A 23,346-nucleotide genomic window follows, 5' to 3' on the forward strand; every position below is an offset into this window, starting at 1 on the left:
GGAATAAGGTGTGTGGGCTGATAACACTACATAGAGTTCAGTGGAAGTCACTTTGGAGAAAAATGTCTGCTAAATAAATAAATGTAACCAAAAGTTAATTTCACAGCAGACAAGTGGCTTTAGACACACTGTTGTCAAAACAGTGAGTTTGTCCAATACCACTGTTTTTGCCAGTAGCTGCCTATACAACTGATAGGAAACGCAACAGTGATGGTGAAAGATGGTGCGGTGGAATGTTATGGAGCCGCCATGAGATGAAGAGAGCAGTGGGTATTAAAGAGGTGTGTTCTGAGACCCTTGAACGGTGAAAGAGATTCAGCACTTCTTAGGGACAGAGGGAGCTCATTTCATCCCGTCGGAGACAAACCCGAGAACCTACGAACTTATATGTTTGGACCCTTTGCGGGTGGGACCAACAAACAGCCAGAGGTGGTGGAGAACAAGCTCTTCTTTGGATATAGGATGTGATCAGATCATGCAGAACCTCACGAAAAGGAACGAGTCTCTTTGAAATGTATAGGACGAGGATCAAGAGAGGCGACGGATCGACAGCTCGCGACCCCCGTGAAGACCATGCGGCGAGTGGCCTTGTTGACTTTGATACTTTTGGAGAACCATCAGTCCTTTCCTTTCCTTCCCAAGGCAATTACCAGAGCTGAGATGTGATAATTTTTCATCAATTTTCACAAAGATTGCGTGGCATCCCAACGATTTCAGTGTGACAGCGAGAAGCCTATTCATTTCTTTCTCCTGTTTCTCTCCCCGGAGCCCGCTTTTGACGGAAGACGTGCGTCTGATGATAAAAATTGTATGTGGGATGAACGGGGATAAGTGTACCTCTGGGTTAAGTGCAGCAACTGGAGATTTCAGCTGTCATTCAGGAATTGCCACGCTTGCGAGCGCCACGTTACGCTCGCGATTGTGGCTATTACCCACAATCCTCTTTGCCCATGTAAAGCCCTGCTGTGAAATGCCAGAAAAAAAAAGTGTTTTCTTTTTCTTGGAGTGCTTAATGTTTTTCAATATTTTTTCCCCCTCACCTGCATAGAAACGATCCGCGGAAAACATCTTCCGAAATGCGACGCAGTGTGACGCCAAACAACCGCGGCCCCTCGTGCCGTGGAGCGGCGGCGCGTGCTCGGGGCGACGTGAAGAAAGAGAAACCCCCGCGAATTAGCGGATCCGAGATAGTTAAACAAACCGCGTAATTGCACGAGATTCATTTCGTACAAAATGGACTGATTGAGCGAACGTCTCCCCTAAAAGGGATCTCTTCAGGTTTCAGATACTCTATTGATTCCGTACAGGAAGGAAGGAGCTTCTTGAATTACTTCCCCCAATAAATAGGTATCCTGTGCCTTCTTTACCACCCCCCACCCAACAGCACCCACGTTACCCCCAATGTCCTGTTGCGGCTCAGGCTCAGCGCTGCTATAGGAAAGGCCTGATTACATTTGAAATGCAAAAAGCCTCGTCTAAGTGGTGAGAGCTGGGAGCTGACAGATTTGTCTCCAGCGTTCAGTACATATAGATTTCTTTTAATGTTCCCGCATCAACGGCGTCTAATTAGATTTTCTTTAATGCACATCTGCCAGACGATCGCGGGCAGCAGCGGGAGGCCGTCCCCAGAACGCGCCAATTATAATACGGGCCGCAAGGTCATTAATTACATCGTCCAAATTAGCGAGAGCGCGGAGGAGTAAGGGAGGGAGGGGCACGGGCGGGGAGGTGGGGTGCGGGGGTGGGGCGCGTGGGTCGGCTCTGCTGGAAGCCATCACTTTCCCGGTCAAGACTGCAGCAACCTGACGGTTCGGCGCCGAACCCGAACCGCTCCAGCGCTTAGCCTGATGGGCCAATAAATCAAGGTTAACACAGAAGTTCTGGGGAGACGTCACAGCGCCGACGGTTCTTCTCTGAGGCCGCGATGCTCTGCATAAGGAGGACAAGGGTTCGTTCGCACGCTAGTTCTCCACACACAGCAGGTGGCGTGGCGGTTAGAGCTGCCACCTTCGAATCAAAGCGCCTGACTTTGAACCCCTGTTTCTGCTCTTGTACCCTCGAGCAATTGAGTCATTTACTACATTTTACACAATCCAGTCTAATTATGTTCTCCCAACTAAGCAAGGAAAAAAAATACTTAACTATATATATATGCACACACGCTGTATATATACACATTGCACGTATATATAGGGTCCAGTCAACAAGTTGTTATAAAAAGGAAGCATTTCCATGTCCTTGTCTTTTCCACTGTGCATCAAGGGTACTTGATGACAGTAAAAATGACCCAGCTGCATAAATGGGTTAATCAGTGTAAGTAGCTTAGTGTACAAGCCTAACATTAGTTTCTATGGAGAGAATTGTCAGCTCAATTTTTATATTTATATTTATATATAGTAGGGGGCGTGGTGGCGCAGTGGGTTGGACCGGGTCCTGCTTTCCGGTGGGTCTGGGGTGCCTTGCGACAGACTGGCGTCCCGTCCTGGGTGTGTCCCCTCCCCCTCCGGCCTTACGCCCTGTGTTGCTGGGTTAGGCTCTGGCTCCCCGCAACCCCGAATGGAACAAATGGTTCAGAAAGTGTGTGTGTGTAAATATATATATAATTAAAGCGTGGTTCCTTTTAAAGCCAGGTCACTGACACCACGAATACTACGTTTATGTATGATACCTTAAACAGCGGCCTTTAGACAACTAGATGGAGGACACTTTGACCTGCAGCGTATGCGTATCCGACTGTGAAACGAAACCGACTATGTTTATACTTCAGTTTAAGAAGTAAAAGACACACATGCTGAACTCCGGGGCTCTTTCCCCCCAATGCTGTGTGTTCGGTAAGGTGTCCCGGTCTTGGGAATCCCACCGCAGACCAGACTGATGACTAGAGAGGCGTCCAGGGGTTCCCAGAGCTGTGTCGCGTCGGAAGCATCGCCCCCCTCTGACATGTCGAAGGAAGTCGAAATTACGATGTTGTGGGGGCATGGAAATGGTGCGACGAGCCGTGCGGCGGGAGCGTGACCGGACTGATGGAGTGCCCTTACGCACCGGAGCTGTGGAACCGCGTGAAGATAGAGCAACGGAAAAACACATACGCAAGTAAGAGTGCTTGACTCGAGTCGCCCAGGAAAAGGCTGATCAATGCGAGATGCTGACAGGGGGTGACAATGACTGATAATTTGTATGCAGCGCCAAAAAGGAAGGACATTTTTCCTTGCTGACGTTTGTGGGCATTGCCTCGGTTTCCATCAGGGTACAAATTACTGCATGTTGTGATTTGCTACCAAACAGCCCCGGAAAAACGGACACGTCGCCGCTCCCCGGAGTCAAACTGAAAATGACTTTTTTACGTTCCATCTTCTTCTCCCCTTCGTTTCTTTGGTCTTCTGCTCCCGGTTGCTGGAGCGCGTTACGTGCGACCGTGTCGATTTCGCTCCTGCGCTTTGGCACGATGGGAGTTGGGGACCCGACGAGGGGAGCGGCGGCGCTGGGAGGGAGAAGCCTGAGCTCAGAAGCCGGTTACCCGGCGCCCACCTGCCTTTCCCCCGCGGAGGATCTGCTCCTCCGACAAAGGCCTGCTCCCAGGTCGATCTCCTCCGACGTATTTCCGAGCGACTTCTACGTCCACGCGGCATCCGAAAAACACACTCTTCCCAGCGGCGACGCCAGGTCGCTCCTCCGCGCGAGGGACACGGGGCCTTACGGTTTCTCGGCCCGCCGCCCGCGGATCCTCTTTAATTATCCAGCTCTCCGTCAGCGGTTTGAAAAGCTCTTTAGAAAACCAAACTGCCTTTTTAACCTGCCGTACTCAACATCCACTACTGGCAAGGCTGCTTCATAATTGCCCAGACAGTATTTGGCCTCTGTCTCGTCCCAATCAGCCTGTCTAATTAAGCCGTCACATTTTCCGTGGAAGTAATTCGCAGTTTATTGTGCTGTAATTGTGTTGCTGAAAACAGGCGTGAAAAAATGCCTCCAAAGCCGCCTAAACGCCGGCGTCTTCTCCTCCTCTGAAGTGCCGCGTTTGCCGCGGAACCCGGCGCCGCGAGTTCATCGATGACTTTTACTTTGTTTTGCCGTAATAGGCAGGCGGTTCGAGTGGTTTGGTCATTAACTTCAGAATGGATCCCATTTTAAAGCGAGTGTCTGTATATGTCAGGTTTCTTGTAACTTATGATATTTGTGTGCGTGCGTGCGCGCGCATGTGTGTGTGTGTGTGTGTGTGTATACACCCCCCCCAAGTAAAATGAGATAAAACTGTACTGGAATAAAATTGACGCGGAGATTAAGCTTGAGGACGATGAAAGTGCTTCCTTTGGGAGACTGGTTCAGATGTTATTTTTTTATTTTCAATAAGTAGAACATTGCTACGGGCCATCTGGAGTGCCAAGCAGCCCCGCGTTTGAAAGTGCATCTTGTGTTTCTGCGGAACGTTCACCACGGGCTGACGACACCCACCCGGCGAGACTGTAAAAATACTTCTAACGGCGAGAGTGCGCCACACCGCTCGCTTGGCATTTCGTTTGTCGTTTTCCTCTAATCAAGGCGAGTTATCGGCTCCCGTCGATGAAGAAATAGGCACGAGCGGGAAATGGCGTGAGTGAGGGAGGGAGGGCAGCCAGCGCACCCTGTGGTGTCCTGCTCTGCCCAAAGCCTGCGAAGGTCAGAGGCTCCAGTCCCTCCTCTACCTGTAGTACCCTTGAGCAGGGTACTTACTCCAGATTGGGGTTCTTTTTCAGGGGTATTTCATGGACATACAAACACCATGAGCGGTCCATACAGCACCCAAAACTTCAACCAAAACATTATTATTATTATTGTAACGACTCGCGTTACTGGTTCAGTGTAAATAGGTGCATTATGGGAAATAATGTTAAATGTGTGTGTAACCACTGGGAGCACTTAACGGGAAAAAGGATGGGGTGACCGTATCTCGCAGTGTGTTTAAAAAAAAGCTTTGGAGTGCTAAGCAGGCTGGGAAGACTGGCTGTAAGCGCAGGTCCTGGAGGAAACTGGGTCCTCGGACTGAGAGCATCATTTTCTTTGTGCCGGTGTTCGAATAAATCGTACGTTATGAACGCTGCCTCTGCGTCCTTCTTCGCCCCATCCTAATCCACGGCACTGTGTGTCACATTATTATTGTTATCATCATATATTTTAACTTTCTCCTTTGTCCAAGATGACTGACAGTGTTGGATAATCAACTGCACAATGATTTACCCATTTGTAGCACTGAACGGTATATCCTCACCCTGTCAGTTCAGGGTAAATCGATGGTACAACGTGGTACATTTTTTGAGTTTTTTTTTTTCCCCAAACTGACTTACAATGTCAAGATTCTGCACTGAACTACTTACTTACAATGACTTACATGCTTTTAGAGCAGGGTATTTTTTCCTGTTATTTTAGTGTGGGAAATTTACTTCACGCCATTACTGGATTTGAACCCAGGACCTCAGATTGCATGGTACCAATTACCTGTTCTGTATTGAAACAGGGTAACTCTTGTTTGTTCCGTGATTTGCCTCGAACTTTTAATTTAGAATGTACCGCGATTACTATTTCAACCGTTATTTTTATGAAGTAAATATGAAAATGACGAAAAGAACATGAATTTTTATTTCAAATATTACTGTTTTATAACTTCTTTCTCTGTAGCAACTTATGAAAGTATGTATATCATGCGGCGGAGTTACACCGGAGAGACAGGGTAATTCCGTCAGCGTTGTGCCCCCCACCCATGCGTATGGATATTTATGTCACGTTTTCACCTTGACACTCACTAACCACCATCGTGTTTCCCGGCTCAAGTTGCGTTTACAAAGGCAGCCCTTTAAAGTGTAAATTTCTCATTTCAGAGCTATTGGTTTCGCCGCGCTGCTCCCTTGGAAATCCGAAGCAGAGCCGGATGGCGCGTAGGCCCGGGCGGGGGCAGCGGCGCCAATGGCTGCGCTCCACGCTTGTCGGGCCGCACGTGGGGCGAGAGCAGGAAGCACGGAGGCCCCGCCCGTAAATCCCCGCCGCAGCACTGCCGCGTCCGTGTCGGCGATCCGCGCCAACCGATTCGGCTCCTAACCACCAATTCAAGTAATTGCAACTAATTGGACGTGCGGATCGATTGCGAACACTTTCGCTTCTAGAGCGCATTAAATATTCATTTACCTGTCAATTTCCCAGCAACAAGCTGCGATTTGTTAAGGGCTCCGCATTCCCTGTCCTTAACTGCACCCATGATGGTCATTTATGGGCTCTTACCCCAGCAATAACCATGAGACTAATTACTCGTGACCTGTTTGCATTTGTAATCAAACCAAACTAGCCCTTAACCTAGTTAACCAGCTGACGACCAGTGTAAAATTAAACGGAAATTCTCATACTTTTTTCTTGCTTTAATATTAATATTAATGGTATAGGTATTTTTAGTTGGCACATTGCTGATGGACCCTGCGAAGGACTGGCATCCCATCAAGGACGCACTCACCTGAGACTTGTGCCCAGTGATTTCTGGATAGGCTCCAAACCACCATCATCCTGATCAGGACAAGCAGCTCATGACAATGAATGAATCGATGCAACAATAAATTAATGTAGATAATTAATAATTTATTTAATTATTTACAGTAGAGTTAGATCAATAAGGTGGCAGGTAGGTAAGAACCTGTAGTGGTTGAGACTTGAACTGAAGGTTGCTGGTTTAAGGCTTTGCGGGGGAAGGGGGTATTTGGGGATGCTGAAGTTTTAGTGACCAAAGTTCTCACAGTAACTTTAATTGCTTTTCTAAAATACTGAGCTGCAGAGCAGGGTAAAACTGTACCTTCCCTATTTTCAACCACATGTCCAGTGAAGGATCTCAGTCATCTAGAGCCTATCCTGGAAGCATGGAGTGTAAGACCGGGTAAACCCTGGATGGGATGCCAGTCCATCACAGCGCAATCATACACACACATACGCACACTATGGGACATTTAGGGTCTCCGTTTCAGCCAAAACACATCCCTTTGGACTGTGGGAGGAAACCAGAGCACCTAGAGGAGAAAAAGGAAACTGTCATTTGGTTTGGATAAAAGAATTAGCTAAATAATGGGGAAAAAAACTCTCTACTTTTTTGTCTCATGGTGTAGACACCTTTACCTGTCCCAGCGGTGCCCTGACATTTGGGGAGCACGGCGGGGTGGGGTGGGGGGTGTACGCCAGTCCCGTTTGCTGTTCCACAGCTGTGTAAATAGGGCTCTCTGCCGCTGCCGTCAGAGATATATCCCAGCTGGACCCCACTCCTGGCTCCTGCCAGCTGCTCTCCCCCCATCGCTTGGCGGAAACCTACAGCCCCGTCGATGTGCCGACCAGCCCCTCCCCACCCCCGAGCACTCCTGTTGGGCACGTGGGCCCGAACCCGGCACCCGCTGCGAAGAGCGACACGGCAGAGCCCGGCTCGTGCCAGCGTGTCGATCCGAGTCGATCTCCGTGCGCACAGGGACCCTCTCTGCTCCTACCCCTCACGGATCATAAATCTCCCGCTCTGAGCTCTCGGCTAAGTATATTTGATTTGTCAAGTATTAAGATTAATTTGGGGCAGAGCGGCCGAACTGCGAGCCGGCCCTCCCCCTCTTGCACCATTTTCTCCACGGGACGCAATCCGTTAAAGACGCGAGAGGCCCAATCTTGGCATGAAAGCAAGAATAAATCATCCTGCTAGCTCTGTTTTAGCACCGCTTGGCTATTCCACTTCGCGCCCGGAAGCACGCGTCATTATTTACGCAAGGCCGAGCACCGGGGGGAAACCAACCCTACCGTGTCGCTGAAAAATACACACACACGCACAAAAAAAAAATAAAATCAAACACATTTGAATATTATTTCATATTAGCCCTGATTTATTTTGACAGGGGAATTACCTTCTATTTGTACCATTAAATCACACAAGGTGGTGTTTAAAGGTTATACGTGCAGTCAAACACATTAAAGCGGGATACTGGTTCATTCTCACCGGCTGTCGGTTAAGCGACCGGCCCATTTTATTTAGAGCTCGTCGGCACCGACAAGCTGCTGGAAGTTTCCGCAACATGGCCGCTTTCCACCGAGCAAATGGCCAGTTTAATCTTGGCTCGTTGTTCACTGCTGTAGTACCACATAATGGAGTCATGAATAACAAAGTGGGAGAAAAATGGTCGTGTTCCTAATAACTGTGTTCACCCACCTAATGTACGGTTCACCTGGTTGGTAGAAGGAGGAGGAAAAAGTCCAATCTGCGCATAAATTAATCTTAAATGCTATGGCTTGTGTCCGTATCCGATCCGTTAATTAACACTACAAGTAATGGAACCCTTGGCCAACAGCATGACGGTTGCTTTGTTGTATGATTGGTCATAGGTGATACCCTGAAATATGACAATGGATCAAATCATAAAATCTAATCTTAATATGGTTGTAGAATGGAGGTGAAAATTTTAATTTCTGAAGATCTGGATTTTTCGGAGCATTTAGGACAGCAGGTGCATAGTGGTTAATGCTGTTTTGGACTTGGAGGTCGAGGGTTCAAACCCCACCTCCTGCTGTAGAACCCTTAAGCAAGGTACTTACCCTAAGTTTTTACAGGGAATATTACCCCGTTTGGGGAAAAGCATTTGCTAAACAAATAACTATAATTTTCAGACGAACCACTTTGTGTTCTGGTTAAGCCTTATCATCAGATGGACGTGGGTCCAAACCTTTCTCTCACGGTACTCTTTATCATGGTATTAACTCTCGTTATCTTCTGTGTAAATGGGTCATTTGAAGTAGGTTTGTGTAAAAATGTGACATTATTGTTTGCTTTTGAGAGAAATACTACAGGAGGTCCCCGACTTATGATGGGGTTACGTTCCGTGAAACCCACCGTAAGTTGAAAATATCGTAAGTCAAAAATGCATTTAATACACCTAACCTACCGAGCATCATAGCCTAGCATATGTGCGATGGCCATTACGGGCTTGTCGCCTTCATGCTGGGCAATTATCTTGAGTTTCTCTTCGAGAGTAATTTCCCTCCTCTTCTTCTTCCCAACAGGTACAAGAGATATAGATGGGCATTTCTGTGACATTATGAATGCACAAAACACAAGATATAGGGGAGGTATCTGTATCGCGACCGCGTGACAGACTGGGAGATGCCGATCGCTGTCGCTGCCCAGCACTGCGAGAGAGTATCGCTCCACGTATCTCTTGCCTGGGAAAAAAAAATTAAAATTCGAAGTAAGGTTTCTACTGAATGTCTATTGCCAACTCACCATTATACAGTCAAAAAATCGTAAGTCGAACCATCGTAAGTCGAGCATCTGCAGCTAAATGTATTAATAGTAACAATAAATAAAAAGAATAATAATTCTGGAAAAATCACATTACTTCATCCATCAGTTATCAATAACCGCTTATCCAGTGCAGAGTTGCCGCGGTCCAGAGTCTTCCTTGGAAGCACACTTAGTGTGGCAGAGCACGTCCTGGATGGCACACCAGTCCACTGCACAAAACCACATAACTGATTTAAAAAAAAAAAAATCTATTAATCTTTTGCTAAATTTCTCTACATTTTTCAGAATAAATACTTTAAATTTATCATGTAAATAAATGTACGGTGTATTATAGTTAAAGAGTAAATATCATATTTTGAAGTGTAAATATTTTGAAACCATTTTATTCCGTGCTAACAATAAAAGTTGGATTCAGTCTATTAATTTGCTTTAGCTGAAACAGTTATTTCTTAGTTAATACGTTTTACGGGTGTGAACTATGTGTTTATGGAATAACGTCTCCATGTTGCCATATGGCAGTATGCATTCAGAAAGCAGAAACTGACACACTACAAGCCTATTTCTAGAGGCACTGGAGTGACGACTGATTAAAAATGGGAACACGGTGTACCGCGGTTGACTTTGAGTAATAGTCGTCAGGCACACACAAACTTAATTTTGCTCTTTTCCCGCTTTGTTTGTTCTCGCATTTCCCTGGGCTATATTCAATGGATCTACTCCAGTGTAATAATTTAATCTACCATTTATAGTCGGCGAGCAGCTGTCCAAACGCCACTGTGCGTGTGGAAGAACGTAGCTGAAGAGAAGCGTGACGCCGGAGGTGCGGGGTCGGGGGCGGGGAGGTGACCGGGCACGGTCGACGTCACCGGGAAATTACAATGTTTGTGTCACTGCGTGAGAGAACAGCGGCGGCAGGTCCGTGTCATCGGGCTGTCGCAATCCGACCGAATGATGGCAGGAGGGAACCGGCCCCGATTATCTCTGTACCCTGGCAAGCGAGTCGAAAATGTAAACACAATGTTGCCGTATTCTATATGGAAGTGGGGGAAATAATTAAGGATGGCTTTTTAAAGGTACTCTCATACATAATGCAAATTTATGCATAAATGGCCCTGACAGGGATGCTGGCCTTGCAGAAAGTGCAGCCTAGAATGGGTGGGGTTTTGCTCTCCGGTTGCGAGTTTCATTCCTTGTAGGACCATGAGAGGAATGCGCTGTGGGATAGGTGGGCCAGCTTCAGAAGGTGGTCAGTGGGCCATCAAGACCATGTTACAGGGATGTGCTAAGTGCTGAATTAAGCATGAACCTCCGCGTGGGGTATAACGAGTAATGCAACATGACCTTTCCTCGACAGAGGTCAGCATGGGTCCCTCTTGACCATGTGAATATATGTCCGCTACACAGCGCTCGCGAAATCTCAGCTCAGTGGTGCCAGGAGGGGATTCTATGCCATCATCAATCATTTAAATCAAACAGTCTCTCTTTGTTTTATTGCGAGTCCAGTTCAGGTGGTGCGGAGAGGTGTTTGCCGAACGAGCCATTTCGGGTTCTTGTTTGCGAGGCCTGTCCTGTAATGTGTCTGTCACTGTCACTGATGGGATGATGGATAACTGCGGCAACGTCCCTGAGAAGAACCCGCACATTCCGATGCAAGTTTTGAAACCGTCGCCTGTCCCAGGGCACCGGTTGTATGCGCGCCGACGGTTCATTAACTGTGGCGGAAGCCTGATGTTCACGCAGGTATCAGTAGAAACCTGTCATTTCTGAAGATGCTTTGACCCAAGTCAAACAATCGCTGGCATTTTCCCCATACCCGAACATCCATTTGGTCCTGGTTCCCCCGAAAATCTAGAAAATGCATAAATGCTGCTCTTTCTTTTTTCTCTTCCAGTTTATGTCATTATTTGATCATATTTAATATTTTTGTTCCTTGTACATTATTATTATTATTATTATTATGTAGTATAGTGTGATTAATATATTTCATAATTCTGAATCCTACAACTCTGACAAAAGGTGACTGAAAATGCAAAAATGAATGGATGGATCAATATATTGCTATGACATACAGTATATACAGTATATTTATACATATATATGTTTATATAGTATATCATATTTGATCAAATATTCAGTTATTTCTTCCACTGAGCGGAGTGTCAGTATATATGAAAGGAAAGGGGATATACTTTAAGGCAGTAAAACAGCAGAACTGGGCAGAAATGAGGAAAAAAGTTTAAAGTGATACACAAAATTAATCTTTTGCAGAGAGAACCCGCAGTGAAGGAGCTGCCTAACAAACAGCCAGCAACACTGTTCATCGTCATGGTCTGCATGTTCTGCGTTTCTTCACGAAAAAATAACAAGTGCAGCATTTTAACGAGAGAAAGATTTATGATGTGTTTAGACACATTAAATGAGTTTTGCAGATGTTGATATTGTTAATAGCTCTTATTTATCTCACGCTTCAGTCTCCTTCACCAAGTGCAAAAATCATGATGATTTCGATGACCTGGTCACTGGGTGAAAGATACAATCCCAGCACATATTTATTATAATTTAATTAATAATTGTAATGTTTTATATTTATTATAATATAGATTAATCGTCATCATCATATTACATTATTATAATGCAGATTTCTTCTTCTTATTATTATTATAATTATTATTATTATCATCATCATCAGCGTGTGGAAAAAATTATCTGAGGAGAAGTGTGGTTAATATGACATATCGATAATTCTGGATGCTATGAGTCTGACCTCATAACAGGTCACTGAAAATGCAAGAATAAACAAATGCATGTATATATTACTCTGATAGAGTGTATTTACTGTTTGTTGCTTCCTGGTCCAGCCCCTTTGACGCATGAGTGATAACTTTGGCCCAGGCCTCTCTCGGAGCGTGATCCCTTTTGACGCTGCCTGACTTCAGGGTGCGAGGAGGTGAGCAGCGGCAAAGTCAAGGTCGCCCCCCCCACCCCCACCCACCGCCCTCGTCACAGGCGCCTCATGAATATCGTGATTAAGCAGAATCCTTCCACTCTAAATCAGAAGGAGCAGCACTCGGGAACAGATATGAAAAAAAATCCCAGCGCTGTAGCTCTCGGCAGCTGGAGCGGCGGAGGGAGCGCGCTGATATTACTCCCATTTCCCTCGTTTCCCCCGTTGGCTCCGGCCGTAATAACAAGCTCTCAGCAACTTCTCCAGCAGGAGTGGGATTTGAGACGTGATCCGGGAACACGAGGTGCGCCTCTCTGGAAGTGACCTGCTCCAGTTGTTGACCTCATGCTGAGGTAGCAGTTAATGGAATGGTCTTGTGAGCTGAAGGCTACTGGTTTGAGTCCCCAAAGAGATGCTGTCATAGGACCTTTGAGTAAGGCCAAGTCCTCAAGCCGGCCTCGTTCGGTCAAGCGTCAAGCCGTGTAAATTGGCGAAATCTTAAATTGCTCTCGATAAAACTGTCAGCTAAGGAAAGAATTAACGTGTCTTTCTTACAGCTTCTTTGGTGTAAACTTAAATTTGCAAGGTCCGGCACGTAATTTCACATCTCTTTTGCTGCACTGACATTAATGAAACCGGAATAAAACAGTTTTAATATAAGGTACAATTTAGTGCCAATATTTTTTTAACATATCTGCACTTGATTAGAATGCCCTCTTATATTTTACAATTATTTTCCTAAGGGAATTTAAGTGAAATAAGTAGTTATAATAAAATTTCTTATGTTCTTTAATTTGGTCTTTACTCTAGTTTGAACAGATGTTTTTGGAAATTTATCAAAGCCCTGCAATGGACTAGCATCCAATCCCGGGTGTACCCTGCCCAATACCACATGCTTCTAGGATAGGATCTGGACTACCGTGACCCTACATAGGTCAAGCAGTTAGTCGAAATGGAAAAATGGAAATATCCGAATGGGAATCAATGTTTTGGGAACGAGAATTTTATCATTTTTAATTTTGCACCCATGTAGCGTAATGTATTCATGAGCCGAGAGAAGATAGCGGGGCTTCCCGGTCATTTAAATCAATTAATGAATTTAATTTTGAGTGATACAGTGTAATGGGTTATTCCGTCAAATAACGTGACTTATATTCCACGGAAAATGTCAGAAAGTTACGATAAACAGGCGGCTCTCGTAAAGCACAGTTAAAAATGTCACTTTATAATCAATCCCTCCGCCTTCTTTTATATTGAGAGCTTTTAATTAATGGCCAGGAGCTAAATTCCAAGGTCATTTATGTCGATGGGAGAAACGCTTCAGAAATAAAATGTTCATATTTTAATAATGTCCCACATTCCTAGCATCTTGTAAGATCTTGTCAAAGATGCATCAGGGTGGAGATTAATTAGAAAATGGGTGTTTCTTTCAGAAATTAAAACTTTTCCAATCGCTGACTCACTCCACCATATCCTTTGAAAAGTAGGATGTGACTTTATGGTGTCCTTCATAAAGAGTACATTCTGATAAACACTTATTTACCTCTTTTTTTGGTATGACAGATGTGTATGGTAATTATTAATGCTTTTGAAAGCGCAAATGAAAGGAACTTGAAATAAATTTCAGGATCTTCTGAAGAAATTCGACTATTCCAACAAAAAAAATACCGTTTATCAGAAACTACAAAGTGTCCTTGAAGTGTCCTTGGTCCTTGAAGACCATCTTAGGTGCTTTCTAAGAGCTTTGAGAGTTTTTACTAGATTGAAGATATATGTTAAAGTCTTAGCAAATCTTTAAAAAAAATAACAGAAGGCCTCTGCTTAGTTATACATTTCTTGAATAATTTCAATTTTTATTTATCTCAACAAATTAACAATATTTCCTGCAATCACTGCAAACTTTTGAGCTCTAAATGAACTAATTGAACTAACATTTAGTTTATACATTAATACAGTTTTAACACGTATTACGGCCACTGTTCTCGTATCTCTCTGTCCGTGGTACTACATTTCCATATCCCAAGTCACCAGGGTGCTCTAACTGTCCAGTAAATTGAATTTCAGTGGAGAAACTTTGCATGTCGTAATGCCGATATTGCAGGTGGTGCAACAGTCAAAGTCACTTTTCTATTAGATTCTGGATTCTGGGTTTCCGTCTCTGCTGCCCCTGTTATACCCTTGAGGAAGGTACTTTTTAATTACTCCACTAAAATTACCCAGCTGTAAAAATGGGCAAGTTACTTTGTCTACAAACTTGACGTTAAACGTTGCATTGAAGAAAAATTGATAAATAATGGTTTATAGTACTCCTCCGTGAACCGCCACCTTATCGTGGTGGAGGGGTTTGAGTGCCTGAATGAGTCCAGGAGCTATGTTGTCTGGGGCTACATGCCCCTGGTAGGGTCTCCCATGGCAGACAGGTCCTGGATGACAGACGAGACAAAGCGCGGTTCAAAAACCCCTTATGACAAAAAAATCAAGGCGTCCGTTTACCCCGCCCGGTATGGGGTCACCGGGGCCCCACCCTGGAGCCAGGCCTGGGGGGGGGGCTCGCATGCGAGCGCCTGGTGGCCAGGTCTATGCCCACGGGGCCTGGCCGGGCTCAGCCCGAAGCCACAACGTGGAGCCGCTCTTCGGTGGGCTCACCACCTGCCGGAGAAACCATAAGGGGCCGGTGCGTTGTGATTTGGGCGGTGGTCGGGGCCGAGTGCCCGGCCGACCCGAACCTCGGGCGCCAACTCTGGTTTTTGGGACTTGGAATGTCACCTCACTGGCGGGGAAGGAGCCTGAGCTGGTGCGGGAAGTTGAGAGATACCGTCTAGATATAGTCGGGCTCACTTCCACTCACAGCTTGGGTTCTGGAACCACTCTACTCGATCGAGGGTGGACTCTCCACTATTCTGGCGTTGCCCAAGGTGAGAGGCGGCGGGCTGGTGTGGGCTTATTAATAGCCCCCCAGTTCAGCCGCCATGTGTTGGAGTCTACCCCGGTGAATGAGAGGGTCATCTCCCTACGCCTTCGGGTCAGGGAACGGTCTCTCACTGTCGTTTGTGCTTATGCGCCTAGCGGCAGTGTAGAGTACCCGGCCTTTTTAGAGTCCCTGGGGGGCGTGCTGGAAAGCGCTCCCACTGGGGACTCTGTCGTTCTACTGGGGGACTTTAACGCCCACGTGGGCAGCGACAGTGATACCTGGAGGGGCGTGATTGGGAGGAACGGCCTCCCTGATCTGAACCCGAGCGGTGAGTTGTTATTGGATTTCTGTGCTAGTCGCGGTTTATCCATAACGAACACCATGTTCATGCATAAGGGTGTCCACCAGTGCACTTGGCACCAGGACACCCTAGGTCGGAGGTCGATGATCGACTTTGTAGTCGTTTCTTCTGACCTTCGGCCATATGTCTTGGACACTCGGGTGAAGAGAGGGGCTGAGCTGTCAACTGATCACCACCTGGTGGTGAGTTGGATTCGATGGCGGGGGAAAAAGCTGGACAGACCTGGCAGGCCCAAACGCATAGTGAGGGTCTGTTGGGAACGTTTGGCGGAGGCCCCTGTCAGAGAGGTCTTCAACTCCCACCTCCGACAGAGCTTCAACCAGGTCCCGAGGGAGGTGGGGGATATTGAGTCTGAATGGACTATGTTCCGCTCCTCCATTGTCGGTGCGGCTGTTCGGAGCTGCGGCCATAAGGTCTCCGGTGCCTGTCGCGGCGGCAATCCCCGAACACGGTGGTGGACACCGGAAGTAAGGGATGCCGTCAAGCTGAAGAAGGAGTTCTATCGGGCCTGGCTGGCTCATGGGACTCCTGAAGCAGCTGACGGGTACCGACGGGCCAAACGGAGCGCGGCTCTGGCAGTCGCCGCGGCAAAAACTCGGGCTTGGGAGGAGTTCGGTGAGGCCATGGAGGAAGACTTTCGGTCGGCCTCAAAGAGATTCTGGCAAACCGTCCGGCGACTCAGAGGGGGGAAGCGGTGTTCCACGAACACTGTTTACAGTGGAAGTGGTGCGCTGCTGACCTCAGCTGAGGATGTTCTCGGGCGGTGGAAGGAGTACTTTGAGGATCTCCTCAATCCCTCCGACACGCCTTCCGTAGAGGAAGCTGAGGCTGGGGACTCGGAGGGGGACTCGTCCATTACCCTGGCTGAAGTTGCTGAGGTAGTCAAAAAACTCCTCGGTGGCAAGGCTCCGGGGGTGGATGAGATCCGCCCCGAGTTTCTCAAGTCTCTGGATGTTGTGGGGCTGTCTTGGCTGACACGCCTCTGCAGCATCGCGTGGAGTTCGGGAACAGTGCCTCTGGACTGGCAGACCGGGGTGGTGGTCCCTCTTTTTAAGAAGGGGGACCGGAGATTGTGTTCCAACTACAGGGGGATCACACTCCTTAGCCTCCCTGGGAAAGTCTATGCCAGGGTACTGGAAAGGAGAATCCGACCGATAGTCGAACCTCGGATTCAGGAGGAGCAATGCGGTTTTCGCCCTGGCCGTGGAACACTGGACCAGCTCTATACCCTCACTAGGGTGTTGGAGGGTTCGTGGGAGTTTGCCCAACCAGTCCATATGTGTTTTGTGGACCTGGAGAAGGCATTCGACCGTGTCCCTCGTGGCATCCTGTGGGGGGTGCTTCGGGATTATGGGGTTCGGGGCTCGTTGCTACGGGCTGTTCGTTCCCTGTATGACCGGAGCAGGAGCTTGGTTCGCATTGCCGGCAGTAAGTCAGACCTGTTCCCGGTGCATGTTGGACTCCGCCAGGGCTGCCCTTTGTCACCGATTCTGTTCATTATTTTTATGGACAGAATTTCTAGGCGCAGTCAGGGAACGGAGGGTGTCTGTTTTGGTGGCCGCGAGATCTCGTCTCTGCTTTTTGCGGACGATGTGGTCCTGTTGGCTTCATCAAGTCAAGACTTGCAGCGTGCACTGGGGAGGTTTGCAGCCGAGTGCGAAGCGGCGGGGATGAGAATCAGCACCTCCAAATCCGAGGCCATGGTTCTCAGTCGGAAAAAGGTGGATTGCTCCCTCCGGGTTAGGGGGGAGTTGCTCCCTCAAGTGGAGGAGTTTAAGTATCTTGGGGTCTTGTTCACGAGTGAGGGAAAAATGGAGCGGCAGGTCGACAGACGGATCGGTGCGGCGTCTGCAGTAATGCGGTCATTGTACCGGTCTGTTGTGGTGAAGAGGGAGCTGAGTCGTAAGGCGAAGCTCTCAATTTACCGGTCGATCTACGTTCCTACCCTCACCTATGGTCATGAACTCTGGATCATGACCGAAAGAATGAGATCGCGGATACAAGCGGCAGAAATGAGTTTCCTCCGCAGAGTGGCTGGGCGCACCCTTAGGGATAGGGTGAGGAGCTCAGTCACCCGGGAGGAGCTCGGAGTAGAGCCGCTGCTCCTCCGCATCGAGAGGAGCCAGTTGAGGTGGCTCGGGCATCTGTTCCGGATGCCTCCTGGACGCCTCCCTGGGGAGGTGCTCCGGGCTTGTCCCACTGGGAGGAGGCCTCGGGGCAGACCCAGGACACGTTGGAGAGACTATGTCTCCCGGCTGGCCTGGGAACGCCTTGGGGTTCCCCCAGAGGAACTGGAGGAGGTGTGCGGGGAGAGGGAGGTCTGGAGTACTCTGCTCGGACTGCTGCCCCCGCGACCCGGCCCCGGATAAGCGGAGGAAGATGGATGGATGGATGGATGGTTTATAGTAAGTGGTCTATAATAATGGGACATCACTCTTTACATTTACGTTCATTTTCTTGGTACTTTCTCTAAACTAATGTACAATGTTAATCCTTATACAGTGATTTACTCATTTAAACTGCTGGGTAATTTTTACTGAAACAATTCAGGTACTTTGATCAAGGGTGCTCTGGAAGTAGGATTCGAACCTGGTTCCTTTGATTGCATGGTGTTGGCTTTAACTGTGTATCAGCTGCTCCCCCACTCCATTAAGGTACCGATGCCAGATATCTTTTAACGCTCATTGTCCAATAACTGTAATCATTTACATTTATTCAGTTAGCTTTTCTCCAAAGCAACTTACCATGTTAAGATACTTAAAATCACTTACCTATGAATTTAACTGGGTAATTTTACCAAAGCACTTCCTGGGAAGTATCTTTCTCAAGGGTACTGCAACTGCTGGTAGGATTCAAACCTGTGACTTTTGGATCCAAGAGACAGCAGCTCTAACCACTACAGTACCAGCTGTCTCTGCAAATCATCATGATTATTTACATCTATTTATTCTTTAGCAGACACTTTTCTCCAAAGCGACTTCCAATGAACTCTATGTAGTGTTATCAGCCACACACCTTATTCACCACGGTGATTTACACTGCTAGATACACTACTTACACTGGGTCACTCATCCATACATCAGCTGAACACACACACTCTCTCTGTTACTCTCACACTATGGGGGAACCTGAACAGTGTGTCTTTGGAGTGTGGGAGGAAACCAGAGCACCTGCAGAGCATGCAAACTCCACACAGGCTGAGCAGGGATCGACCCCACATCCCCTCACACCACCCAGCGCTACTCGCTGTGCCACCGCGCCACCCTACTGGATGGTTCCAGAAGGCCTGTAGGGTCTCAGTGTGAAAGAAGCACACTTTCCATGGCTGTAGCTGTAACTGAACAAAGATTGACCAAATATCCTTAACGACGGAAACAGCTAGAACCGTGCTGTCATCCCATGGAGGAGCCTGTGTAGAGGGTGAAAGATGGGACATCATTTCACGAGTAATTAAACCACTAGAACGGGTGGCTGTTGCCTTTCCGTAAGACACTTGACACAGCCCCTCTTTCCATCAATCCAAGGGCCGCATCCTGGGGGGGAATTATTTCAGCCCTGTTGAATATTCTCAGTGTCTGTTCTGAAAGGTGAGCAACGTGCACGTCTGTTTTTGTTTATATGAAAAAATGTGGACCTTTTTATTTTTATAAAAAAAGTGGTGGAAGGTGACTCAGCACAGCGGGTTTGTGTTTTAAAAAACAGAGACCATCTCACCTGAAGAGTGAAGGGTTGGTGTTGGGGGGGGGGGGACGGGACGGACGGACAGTGACAGTGGTCAGGGAATCAGGCCTGCGCCTGATCTAATGGAAGCCGTCTGCCAGTCGCCACGACGACTCCGCGCAGCCGCCAAACTCCCTGTCACAACTCCAGCCATCAGGCTGTAACTAATTTAAAGGGCTTGTTCTTCGGAGAGGGGATACCGCGCTTTACCTGCCACCGTGGCGCTCATGTGGAAAAAGGAGGCATTCCTTTTCTGTTACCTCTCCGCAGCCCTGCCTTTCATTCCTATATCTGCTTGTTTATTTGTTTGTTTACGCTCCTGAAGGGCCCTGTCTGCAAATTCAGATGTTACTCTCAAAAGCCCTTTTTCTGTCTGACAGGTGCCGGGAAGCGAGGGGGTTACGTTAACAGGCATCCGTTCGTGGAACAAGGGCCGCGTTTCCCCTCTTCCTCTAAATTCAGTATCGCCACACTGGAGGCGGTGGACGGGGCAGGAGTGCAGCAGCTGAGATTGTAGACGTAGACATGTAGTTTTGATCACGCTTTTATGCGTTTTCCTTTGGTTTCGCGCGTTAAGCCGCGGCAACGCAAGTCCGTCTGCGGGTACAAGGAGGCTCCAGAGATCAGTGCCGATAAAAGGCGGCGCTCAAGCCCATTCTGTGCATTTCGGTGATTTGAAATGTTTATCAGTTCTTCCCACAGGCTCGTCTCGGTGAGAGGCTCTCAGAGCAGGAGCGGAGCAGTACAGACGATCCTTGGGAAGAGCGAATTGCCGGAAACGCAAATAGAAGCAGCACCGCGAGCGCCGAGGGTGTCGGGTTCGTGCGGAAGGAAACAGGCTACAGGGAACACTTGCGGCTTTTAACGGGACTTGTTTCATGTGGGAAACAAAAAGCGGGTGAGGAGGAGTGCTAATGGCTTTCGCCGGGGTTTATTTCATATGGAAAACAGTGGCAGGAATAGGGAGGACTTTGTTTTTGTCCATCCACCGTCAACAACCGCTTGTCCCAAGCAGGGGTCACGGTGAGCCGGAGCCTTACCCGGCAACGCAGGGCTCAAGGGGGAGGGGACACACCCAGGGCCGGATGCCAGTCCATCACAAGGCAACCCAAGCAGGGCTCGAACCTCAGACCCACCACACCACCACACCCCCTCTTTGTATTTCTGTGCACATGGCCAAGTGGAGAGATGTTCCGTCATAGGGCTTGGGCCTTTAATTAGAAAAAGCTTGAGACCCAGAACCATTCTTTTTACTACGGCTGATATTTTCAGACTCCGAATGTTCCCCAAATTGCCTTTTTTGTTGGCACAGCCATTTGGCCGTGCCCGATATGATCAGGCCGTTTGCAGAAAACAGCATGGGCGGGCGTGGGGTGGACAATGGCACGGATTTAACAGCCGCCCAGGCGGGGAGAAGACAAAACCGCTCGTCGAGGGTTCCTCTGTTCACCAATCATTCATGCGGTGGTGATGGAAAGCAGAGATAAAGATGGCGCGCTCTCCCGCTCCGCTGTTTGTGTACGCTGGACAAGAAATCGATAGCACTGGCCTTGGAGACTGTTTTACAGTCAAGGCGGCCCTCCTCTTAAACATGCCTCTGTTTTAGTCAATGACACTTTTGGGGCGGACCGTTCCCCACCGGACAAGGGCTGGCGCACGGGAAAAGAATGAACTGGAGGACAACCCCGTCCGATCACCGTTTACCGCTACAGATGGAATTCTGATAGTGTGGAAATTTTCTTTGTACCACACCGGTGTGGAATCTATCAGGGAGGGGATGAGGGCCATTATGCTCGAGCCCCGGAGGGAATAGAGCACCGGCCGTCGCTTCGGCAGAGACCGATGTGTGCGACCGGCCCCAGTCTGGTTTGGAGACGAACTGGGAGGACTTCCCACTTGACTTTCTTCGATTTGGCATAGCGGTTAAGAGTCTGGTCTTGAAACCATAAGGAAACTGATTTACGGCCCAGAATGGGTCTTGTAGCTCTTTCTCGGAAAAAGAAAATATTGCAAAAATAACAAAATGAGACGATCAGAATATATATATATATATATTCTTTAGGTTATATTTCTAAAGCATGTAAGCGATGCATAAGCGTTCCTTTGTATAAAAATGTTCTCAGCAGCAAAATAATGCTAATTATAGGCACTTACACTTGATACAGAGCACAATTACAGCATTCATGGCTAAGTGAAAATACATGTAAATACGAGGACTGTCTCTGAAGGGTGGAGGAGGGGAAAATGACAGCATTTATCATAATAATAGGTGTATTGAAGGCTGGTTAAGTCATTAGGCAAAGAGTTGCTGGTTGAGGAAGCAAAACCCTGGGAAAAGACTTCAAGACGTGATTGCGAGAATATATTGAGAATTGCCCGTCTGCATCTGTATCTCTCCGTTTGTTGGCGAAATTGACTTTATTTTCATCTGATTCGAACTTTGCTCGGAAGAAAAGCACCTGCTAAATTAATGAATGTAAATGCAATACGATGCAAATGTATGACGGTGCCGTTTGACCAGTTTTTTGGGGTTTTTGCTGCATGACCTGGAAATGTGTACAACATCTCAGCCGTGGAAAGCCTGCTAATCGCAAAGCTACCATCCAGCCTCATCTCCCTCACTCTCCAAAACACCATTTTAATCAGCCCTGCTGATGACATGATAATCAACATAATTTCCCACAACCGTGTTACCAAGTATAAGGTTTATAGTTTTGCTGATGAGTTTACTGCAAGTAGACTGTAAGCACTACATGTCTCCTCCACGCTAAACGTGCGTGTTGTTAAATATTTCAGCGACAGATGATAAAATGGTTAAAAAAAAAATCATACATTGAAAGGTTTAAGTTCTAGACAGGACGGCTGTTGATGATGATGTACTTACGCCAAACTACTTAAGTGAATGTACTAACTTTAGAATGCTTTCAGCCTGCTAATGCGCTTTAAGACGGTGGTTTGCCACTTAATATATGCTTAAAATATTTATTCATGAGGGAGCAGAATGCTTTTAAAGAATAATATTAGAACGTACTCAAAAGGAATAGTTTTGAAGAAAAAAAATGTGTACGAAATGCTCTGTATTTTTACGCCAAGTTTGTTAGAGGCGGACACTTCTGGAAGGTTCTGCGGCTAATCTGCCCGCCTATTGGCTGGATTTGAGTTCGTCAGAGGGAAGTGCAGAGCCAATGGGGGGGATGGCTCGCTGAAGTTTGTTCTTTGGCAAAATTTTTTGTCCATACTGGCTGAAAGTTAATAGGTTATGTGCCATTGCGTTAGTTTCTTCATATTTAGTTGCATTGACCTGAACATCAACGCACTACTGAAATGCCGACTTCACGCAAGCGTTACACTCGCGTTTGCATTTTAAAGGAACCGGTCTGGTTCCTTTCTAACAAGCCTCCTTTTGCAATTCATTGCGCGGAGGAAAAGAGGGAGGATCAAGTTTAGCGGAACAGACAAGGCCTGGCGTTGCCACAGTCACCTGAATTCAGGCAGGGTATAAATAGAAATGAAAGCACTTCCTCTCTCTTTGTCAACGTTTCCTTGGATCGCGCCCGCTCTACCCCAACACCCAGTGCCGGGACCCCACGGGACATCTCCTTGCCCCTTGTCTGATTCGACAGCACGGTACCTTTAACCCCCTAGAACCTCGGCAGAGGCAGCAGCCCGTTATATCTCTGCCACTTGCCGAAAGGTGTATTTGCTACACAAGGAAACATAAGTAAGTAAATAAATAAATAAATAAATTAAAGAAGGAAATCAGATTTCCTGGATCACAGCTTACACGCGGCGGTGGCATATGGTCGGCGAAATCAAATTTAACAGGCGGGTTTGACGCCGCGTCGCTTTTAATTGAGGGCTGCCACCTGATTTGTTTTGATCCGCCGCTGACAACAGTTCCGTTTTCTGACAGGCCGTCATGCCGGCTGTTCCTAATGTCGGTGCAATTTGATTAGGGGGGAAATTGTGGATAATGAGGACCACCCTGGGCTCTGCAGCCTGGCTGAATGGTGGAAGCAGCACCACGGTACCATGCGCCGCACGCCGCCGCTCTTGCACAACTCTTACATAACACACATCTGCTACCCTTCCCGTGTTTTGGGAGGTAAACCTGAAACATGACAAATTCCTTA

Source organism: Scleropages formosus, chromosome 14 (genome assembly GCF_900964775.1).
Source record: "Scleropages formosus chromosome 14, fSclFor1.1, whole genome shotgun sequence".
Lineage (NCBI taxonomy): Eukaryota > Metazoa > Chordata > Actinopteri > Osteoglossiformes > Osteoglossidae > Scleropages > Scleropages formosus.